Source organism: Mobula hypostoma, chromosome 25 (genome assembly GCF_963921235.1).
Source record: "Mobula hypostoma chromosome 25, sMobHyp1.1, whole genome shotgun sequence".
Taxonomy (NCBI): Eukaryota; Metazoa; Chordata; class Chondrichthyes; order Myliobatiformes; family Myliobatidae; genus Mobula; species Mobula hypostoma.
Genome location: NC_086121.1, coordinates 29992578 through 30002353, shown reverse-complemented (window position 1 = coordinate 30002353; position 9776 = coordinate 29992578).

Below are 9776 nucleotides of genomic sequence, written 5' to 3'. Positions count from 1 at the left end.
CGCTATACAAATAATGGCTTGTGTAATTACGAAAGGAAGAACTTAAATTTATAAAACATTTTTAATGTTGTTGGGATGTCTCAACCACCATCAACACAAGATTCTGCAGACATGGCTGAATGCTATCCCAATACAGCTAACAGGCAAACTTCCCAAAGATTGGTTGAGATAAATGATCATAACATCTTCTATTTAACAAAAATAATTAATACTGAAAAAATGCATTAGGTCAGTTAAATCTGTGGGAAGAGATATATTTCAGTTGGTGGGCCTGTATCAGAATAAAAGACCTGTAATCTGAAATGTTAACTATGTCACTTCTCCACAGATGCTGCCTGACCTGCTCAGTATTTCCAGCATTTTCTCTTATTTTGTTTCATATTTCCTACAGCTGCAGTTTTTTAAAAAAATTATTTTTCATCTGCTGATGGAGCACAGTGAGGGAAGAAGAAATGTTGTACAAGCCATTCACACACTCTTTGGAAACTGTGCTGTGGGATTCTGTATCTGAGAAGTCGGTCAAACATGTCAATCACTGATTTAGCTCTAGCGCTTAAGTGGTATCTCTAAAAGGGGTTTAAATCCACAGCCTAATGATTTAGGAGTGATACCACTGAGTTGAATATAAACTGAAGTAATTCTAATCTGCTGGAAGATCTTACCCTGTGCATTAGTTCAGTTTTGGTTATCAGAGCACAAGAAGCCACTCAACGCAGAGAAGATCCAGTAATAAAATGCTGATTGATTTTTGCAGAACAACATACAACTAGACCTTGGCAGCAGATGGCTGTGAAGGAAAAAGGAAAAGAGGATATGAAATAGTTGGGATATTGTGATTCTTAAGGAGTGACAGATGTGAGTCAGGGTGACTAGCAATTAGAAAATTCAAAAGTCCAATTTAGGACTGAAACCTTGCAAGAGTGATCAATGTAATTAATGGGTGTATTAGTAAGCTGGTTTAGTTCAGTCTTCCCATTTGTTTAAGGTCCACCTACTTCCTTAGTTTCCTGCTCTAAGTGCCAGCGGCGTAACAGGCATTTGGTGACTGATTTCCTTAGCTGATGATTATAGACATCCGTTAGTCTCGTGAGACTATGGATTTGCACCTTGGAAGGTTTCCAGGGCGCAGGCCTGGGCAAGGTTGTATGGAAGACTGGCAGTTGCCCATGCTGCAAGTCACCCCTCTCCACACCACCGATGTTGTCCAAGGGAAGGACATTCGGACCCATACAGCTTGGCACCAGTGTCGTCGCAGAGCAATGTGTGGTTAAGTGCCTTGCTCAAGGACGCAACACGCTGCCTCAGCTGAGGCTCAAACTAGAGACCTTCAGATCACTAGACCGACACCTTAACCACTTGGCCACGTGCCAACACAAGCTGACGATTATGGGTGAGCAAAAAGACTCCGGTTTCTGTGATTGCCCTGTGGGTTTTATTTTTCATGCAGCCTTCCTGATGAGACAATCGAGAAGGCTGATGTCAAATGTTGCACTCTGAAGGTTCCATTCACCCACCAATCTTCCAGGCAAACCTGGGAAAGTGGCATCTGAACTGTAAGAAATTAATCTAAATTAATCTGTTTAATCACGCTCGAATGCTGGGCTATGCATTACACAGGATTGATAGTTTGGTTGGTCTGAAGTTAATGGACTGGCCTGAAATTGACAAGCAGGGTGTTGGTGGAAAGAACAAAGCAGCTTTCAATGAAGATGTTGTCACCTAGCTCTTAGACATAGATGTTGACATACAGCGGGGTACTGCGGGTGGGAGGGGGAGGGGAGAGATGACAAACACACATTGCCTTTTTAGTGTCTGAAAGGCCATCAGCTATGCTTAGAATGTTGGCTGAACTATACTGTGGAAAGCTTTGTATATTGAATACTTTGACAAAGGATTTTCTTAATAGAACTTCCAAGGTAAGTGCCTTCTATAAATGTACCTCAACCGTGAAAGGAACATTGACGTAGAGTAAATTCCAATCCAATCATGCACACGTTTTAATTTAAGAAAACCACTGGCCTTTTAAAATTTATTTTTGTGTATACTTGTTTTCTAATTCTCCCCAGTGTTAAGTCATGAACACGCTACCTCTTTCATAATGAATAGTTGCAAGACCGTGCACGCAGGAAGCAGGTGGTGGAGGCAGCAGGAACAAGTCCCACACCTCTAATAACCAAAAGCACATTAAGGAAACACACATACGCATATATTTGCATAAAATGCATCTATTTAAAGTCTCTCTCTAAAAGACAACAAATTTAAATATTTTTGAAGCCAGAGTTGCTAACTACAATTGAATATGTTTCCTGGAACTTCCATCATATAATCTCCCCCTTAAACACCCACTTCCAACCACTCCACCTAGAATCTTTCCCTCTGTCCAATATTTTTATGATGATTAAATGGATGTTCAAGGAGGCTCAGGAAGGCATCATCACCATTACGTGCCATGTCAGGGGGCTAAGCAGGTGCAGCAACTTGCCCAAGGGTGACCTGCAGTCTAGCAGAGGAAAGGGGCACCTCACACCTCTTTTGGCAGAGGCATGTCTCCATCCCAACAACCGTAAAGAAGGCATACATGTTCTCTAATATCGCTGTATTTTTTTCTGAAATAGTGGCAGTAGTATTGAGGGTCTACCCTTCCCTTTAAACTGGCTATCTTACCTTCTCCACTCTAAGTCCTGATGCAGAATTTTGCGCCAAGACGGTCAACGTTTTCCTTTCCTCCTGGTGCAGAATTTTGGGCCGAGACGGTCAACATTTCCTTTCCTCTTGCTTGGCCCATTGAGTTCACCTGGCAGATTGTTTCTTGCTTCAGGAGACCGATCTTCAGTTCTTCCAACCTTCAGGACAATCCTCAAGTTTGGTAACTTTAACTTTATCCATGCAAGTAGTTGTTCTTCATCTGCGAGCTAAGAATGAGTTCATCAGGCTGTCATGGTAGACGTATAACATCATTATTGTCTCTGATTGATATAAGGCCCAAGGTAACGGACAGTGAGTGATTTTTGTTTCACCCATCTGATCTTGGGTGCATATCAAACTTCAGCCTCCACTGCAGAAGAGATCAGTGAAAACAACACACAATATGAAACAAAACTCCAAACTTCTAATGTCTTAGAGGTTCGCAACCTTTATTATGCCATGGACCCCTACCATTGATCCAGGGTTTAATGGGAACTTCTAAATATAATTAGGACAAGAGGGCATGACTTCAGAATTGAAGGATGTTTATTAGGACAAAAGAACATGACTTCAGGATTGAAGCAACACTCTCAACACGCTGGAGGAACTCAGCAGGTCGGGCAGCATCCGTGAAAACGAACAGTCAATGTTTTGGGCCGGAACCCTTTGTCAGGACTGAAGAGGGAAGGGGCAGAGACCCTATAAAGAAGGTGCGGGAGGGTGGGAAGGAGAAGGCTGGTAGGTTCCAGGCGAAAAACCAGTAAGGGGAAGGATAAAGGGGTGGGGGAGGGGAGGCAGGGAGGTGATAGGCAGGAAAGGTGAAGAAGGAATGGGGAAAACACAATGGTTAGTAGAAGGAGGCGGAACCATGAGGGAGGTGATAGGCAGCTGGGGGAGGGGGCAGAGTGACATAGGGATAGGGGAAGGGAGGGGGAGGAAATTACCGGAAGTTGGAGAATTCTATGTTCATACCAAGGGGCTGGAGACTACCTAGACGGTATATGAGGTGTTGCTCCTCCAACCTGAGTTTAGCCTCATCATGGGAGTAGAGGAGGCCATGTATGGACATATCTGAAGGGGAGTGGGAAGCAGAGTTGAAGTGAATGGCTACTGGGAGATCCTGTCTGTTGCGGCGGACGGAGCAGAGGTGCTCGACAAAGCAGTCCCCCAATCTGCGTCAGGTTTCACCGATGTAGAGGAGGCCACACCGGGAGCACCGGATGCAATAGATGGCCCCAACAGTCTCACAAGTGAAGTGTTGCCTCACTTGGAAGGACTGTTTGGGGCTCTGAATGGTGGCAAGAGAGGAGGTGTAGGGACAGGTGTAGCACTTGCGCTTACAGGGATAAGTGCCGGTGGGAGATACGTGGGGAGGGATGTGTGGATCAGGGAGTTGCAGAGGGACCAATCCCTGCGGAAAGCAGAGAGGGGTGGAGAGGGAAAGATGTGCTTAGTGGTGGGGTTCTGTTGAAGGTGACGGAAGTTGTGGAGGATAATGTGCTGGATCCGGAGGCTAGGGGGGTGATAGGTGAGGACAAGGGGAACTCTGTCCCTGTTGTGGTGGCAGGAGGATGGGGTGAGAGCCGAAGTGCGGGAAATGGAGGAGATGTGGGTGAGGGCATCATTGATGACAGCAGAAGGGAAACCACGATCCTTAAAGAAAGACATTTGAGATGTCCTGGAATGGAAAACCTCATCCTCGGAGCAGATGCGGCAGAGACGGAGGAACTGGGAACAGGGAATGGCATTTTTGCATGTGGCGGGGTGGGAAGAGGTATAGTTGAGGTCATTATGAGAGTCAGTGGGCTTGTAGAAGATGTCAGTGGACAGTCTGTCTCCAGAGATGGAGACCGAGAGATCAAGAAAGGGGAGAGAAGTGTCCGAGATAGACCAAGTAAATTTGAGGGCTGGGTGGAAGTTAGAAGTAAAGTCGATGAAATTGAAAGCTCAGCATGGGTGCAGGAAGCTGCACCAATGTAGTCGTCAAAGTACCGAAGGAAAAGTTGGGGAGCAGTACCAGAATAGGTTTGGAGCACAGACTGTTCCACATAACCAACGAAGAGGCAGGCATAGCTGTGGCCCATGTGAGTTCCCATAGCTACACCCTTAGTCTGGAGAAAGTGGGAAGAGCCAAAAGAAAAGTTATTAAGTGTGAGAACCAGTTCCGCCAACTGGAGGAGGGTAGTGGTGGTGGGGAACTGGTTCTCACACTCAATAACTTCTGTAACTCAATAACTCAATGAGGCTAAACTCAGGTTGGAGGAGCAACACCTCATATACCGTCTTGGTAGTCTCCAGCCCCTTGGTATGAACATAGAATTCTCCAACTTCCGGTAATTCCCTCCTCCTCCCTTCCTCTATCCCTATGTCACTCTGCACCCTCCCCCAGCTGCCTACCACCTCCCTCATGGTCCCGCCTCCTTCTACTACCCATTGTGTTTTCCCCTATTCCTTCTTCACCTTTCCTGCCTATCCCCTCCCCCACCCCTTTATCTTTCCCCTTACTGGTTTTTCACCTGGAACCTACCAGCCTTCTCCTTTCCACCCTCCCCCCACCTTCTTTATAGGGCCTCTGCCCCTTCCCTCCTCAGTCCTGACGAAGGGTTCCGGCCCGAAACGTTGACTGATCGTTTCCACGGATGCTGCCCGACCTGCTGAGTTCCTCCAGCGTGTTGTGAGTGTTGCTTTCACCCCAGCATCTGCAGATTATTTTGTGTTCAGGATTGAAGGATTGAAGGACGTCCACTTAGAACAGAGATGCAGAGAATTATTACTTTAGTCAGAGGGTGGTAAGTCTGTGGAACTTGTTGACATGAGCAGCTGTGGAGGCCATATCACTGGGTGCATTTAAGGCAGAGATAGATAGATTCTTGATTAGCCGGGGCATCAAGGGGTATGGGGAGAAGGCAGGGGAATGGGGATGACTGAAAGAATTGGATCAGCCCATGATTGAATGGCGGAGCAAACTCAATGGATGGAATGGCCTACTATCTTATAATTTTCAAAATTAACATGTGTTGTGCTTCCTTGAGTGAGTGCACTATGTGTTTTTCTTGGTTTGGAATACTGTATCATTCCCTCACAACAGCATGCCTAAGGCCATACAGCCTGCTAATGTCTTTCTTGGGACCACTTCCAGAAATAAATAAAGATGGAAAAGGGCTTTCAGATCCTTGGGACAACCCAAAGCATTTAACAGCCAGTGGAATACTTTAGAAGAGCACACTGACATACCAAAAAGAAACTCAGCTACAAATTACTATCAACTGCAATATGGTCACTGCAAGATAATGGGCTTTAATGAAGCTGACTGAGCGATAAGTGCCGGCCAGGACATTGGGAACATCTCCCCTGATCTCAGAGTCACAGAGAGATAATGTGAAATAGTTCCACGAGATCTTTTGTCTGGAAACTGACAGGATTTTAGTTTAAGAGGGTAGCATGTGGCTTGCAAGAGAACCTGCTGAGAGAGGTGTTCCCATGCACCCGTTCTCCCTGTCCTTCTTGATGGTGGATATCATGGGGTTGGGAGCTGGTACTGGAAAAGCCTGGGAAAAGGAGAGAAGGGGGAGGGGGGGAGAAAGTACCGTAATTTAGAGAAATCATAACTGAAGCCAAAGTGTGTCAGTGGTAAGAAAATAAATGGAAAGATTGGTGAAGAGATTCTAATCAAGTAGGCTGTCCTGCCCTGGATTGATTTTGTTTTATTTTGCTTTTGGTTTATCATGTGGTGAATCATTGTCAGTACCCAATGTCTGTGAGGAGAATCTTCAGATTTACCTCAAGAGCGCCAGTAGGCCACTTAGATGTACCAACGCCCAGAAGAGATGGTGGAAGAAAGCAGTCCTGTAAAGTAAACCACTCCCGAGGAGGAGGAGAACCGGAATATGGCTTCTTCCCGAGGTTAACCTGGCCCGACATCCTCATCCCAGTGTGAGCCCGACTGCCTGACAAGCTTGAATTTAAAGAGGAAGGTGAGTTGCCTTCCTCTTTGGAACAGGGAAAGGAAGGTAGATGAGGAGTAGAAAGAAGCTCTAACTGGGGATGAATAGAGAAACTTAGAACAAAAAATCATTAGTGAGTACAGTTAGGATTTATTCATAGCATTAGAGGACAGAACTAAAAGGTGAATAAGTTCCAATGAACCTTTATAAAACATTGCTTCTGCCATAGTAACACACACAAAATGCTGGAGAAACTCAGCAGATCAGGTAGCATCTATAGAGAGAAATAAATACTTAATGTTTTGGGCTGAGACCCTTCATCAGGACTGGAAAGGAAGGGGGCTGAAGCCAGAATAAGAAGATGACGGGACGGGAAGGAGTACAAGCAGGCAGGTGATAGGTGACGCCAGGTGAGAGGGGAGGGGAGGTACAAAGTGAGAAGCTGGGACGTAAAAGATGGAAACGTAAAGGGCTGAAGAAGGAATCTGATAAGAGAGGGCAACGTGGTCTATAGGAGAGAGGGAAGAAGGAGAGGCACAAAAGGGAGGTGATAGGTAGGAGAGGAGAAGAGAAGAGGTAAGAGGGGAGCCACAATGGGGAATGGAAAAGGAGAGGGAGAGATAAAGTACCATCATTGGAGAAATCGTTGTTCAAGCCATCAGGTTGGAGGCTTCCCATATGGAATCTGAGGAGTTGTTCCTCTAACCCAAATTTGGCCTCATTGTGGCAATAGAGGAGGTCATGGACTGACAGGCGATATTGGGAATGGGAAACTCAAGCGGAATGGTTGGCCAACGGGAAATCCTGCCTGTTGTGGTGAACGGAGTGAAAGTCCCCCAATTTACGTCGGGTCTCACCGATGTAGAGGAGGCCGCACTAAGAACACTAGATGACTCCCACAGACTTGCAGGTGCAGTGCCTCACCTAGAAGACATGTCTGGGGCCCTGGCAGAGGAGGTGTAGCATTTGTGCCGCTTGCAGGGGTAAGTGCCAGGACGGGGATCTGCGAGGAGGGATGAATGGACAAGCATCTGCAGAATCTGTTACTCCTTATCGGTTCGTCCATAACTGGAGTACTGCATCCAGTTCTGGTCACCAACTTTAAAAGGATGTGTTGGAGTGCATGCCACCGTGTACAGGAGAAGCTGTGGAGATCCTCCTTACGGCAGGGAGGTTAGTGGGAGCCCGATGCATTGAGACCAGAGCAGTTAGAGTGAAAACTGTTCCCTTTGGTGGAAGGGTCAAAAATCACAGGTTCAAGGTGAATAGCAAAATAACTTTTACACAGCGATTTATAATACATTAGGTGAAGGACTGGTGGAGGTGGATTCAATGATAGCATTCAAAAGAGATCTGAGCAAAATAAACTATTTGGCTGAAGAATGAGACTAGAATTGTAGTCCTTGCTGGGGGATGGCACCGGCCTCCAAGCAGGTGGCTGCCAACTGTGCTGTCATTGTTCAATGACACAAATACATTTTCAAAGGTTAAGGGAATGCCAGCGTTGATCTCTGTAGCTGGAGCACACAGCACTGGAGGTTCGGATCAAGGCAAAGGTCAAGTTACAGATAACACATATTGAAGAGAATTTTGGGAGTGGATCAGAGGAATTTTGCTAGATTACACCTGCAGCAAAGCATTTAAAAGATGCGGAGGGTTAGTAGAGACTGGGTTTGCATTATTGTTCAGTGGTTTTGGCAGATCGGTTTATTTTTGGCACTTTTATTTATTGTTATTTATTGAGATACAGTACATACAGATACTTGACACTGATGCCAAGCTGTATGGGTCCTAATGCCCTTCCCTTGGACAACATCGGTGGTGTGGAGAAGGGAGACTTGCAGCATGGGCAACTGCTGGTCTTCCATACAACCTTGCCCAGGCCTGCGCCCTGGAAACTTTCCAAGGCCCAAATCCATGGTCTCATGAGACTAACGAATGCCTAAAAACAGTGTAGAATAGGCCCTTCCAGTCCTTAAAGCTGGCTGCCAAGTTATCTCCCAATTTAACCCTAGCCTAATTACAGGACAATTTACAATGACCAATTCACCTAACAACCAGTACGTCTTTGGACTATTGGAGGAAACCAGAACACCTCACGGTCACGGGGAGAATGTACAAACTCCTTACAGGCAGTGGAAGGATTGAACCCAGGTCACTGGGACTGTGGTAACCACTGTGTTACCGTGTCTACCGGCACCATCATTAGAGAAACGTAGCTGCCTGGGTCATTGGGGCACGCAGGCCTCCAAACGATACGACAAGCTGGTGGTCCTTGTGGAGGACCACTTGCGTTACTTGTCACTTATCGGCCAATGCCTGTAAATTGTCCAGGTTTGGAGTGTGCAGGCATGGGCAGCTCTGCTTGCTCAGCAGCGATGAACGCAGTCGGACATTGTGCGATCATCGGCAAGTGCCCCCACTCCTGACCTTGTAATCGAATGCCTGATCTGAAACAAGGCTTTGCAGAAAAGTGGAGTGCTCCCCCAGTGTCAGGCCGGATTTTGTGTACCTATCCATGCCACAACACAGGGTGCCAGGATGCATTCCACAATTCCATACCAGAAGAATTAGAAAAGTAAACAGTGAAGTCATAACGCAGGTGAATTAAACAATGCCCTTTCCTCTTACTATAAGCAAATTAGCAGCTGTGACACTCTATAAATCAGGATTGGAAATGGAATTGGTTTATTATTGTCACACGGTGAAGAGCTTGTCTTGCACAATGCGTTACACAGTGCACTGAGGTAGAACAAACACTGACTATTTATTTTCCTCCACAGATGCTGCCCAACCTGCTGAGTTCCTCCAGCATTTTGTGTGTGTGCGTTGTGCAGAATAAAGTGTACAGTCACAGAGGAATGCAGCTCAGGTAGACAATAAGGTGCAAGATCACAACAAACTAGGTTATGAGGTTAAGAGAACACCTTATCATACTAGGGAACTATTTAATAGTCTTATAACAATGGGGCAGAAGCTACCTGTTGTTAAGCAGTATGCAAAGGGGAGGAGACAGCACTGATCCAACATCACACAAAGTGGTAGACTGGAAAGGGAGATGCATTGTGCGGCCCACTTGCAAAAGCTCCAGGTGACAGTTTGGTCTAAGGCTCTCATTGTGCAGGTACGTTTTGCATTCGCCTCTGG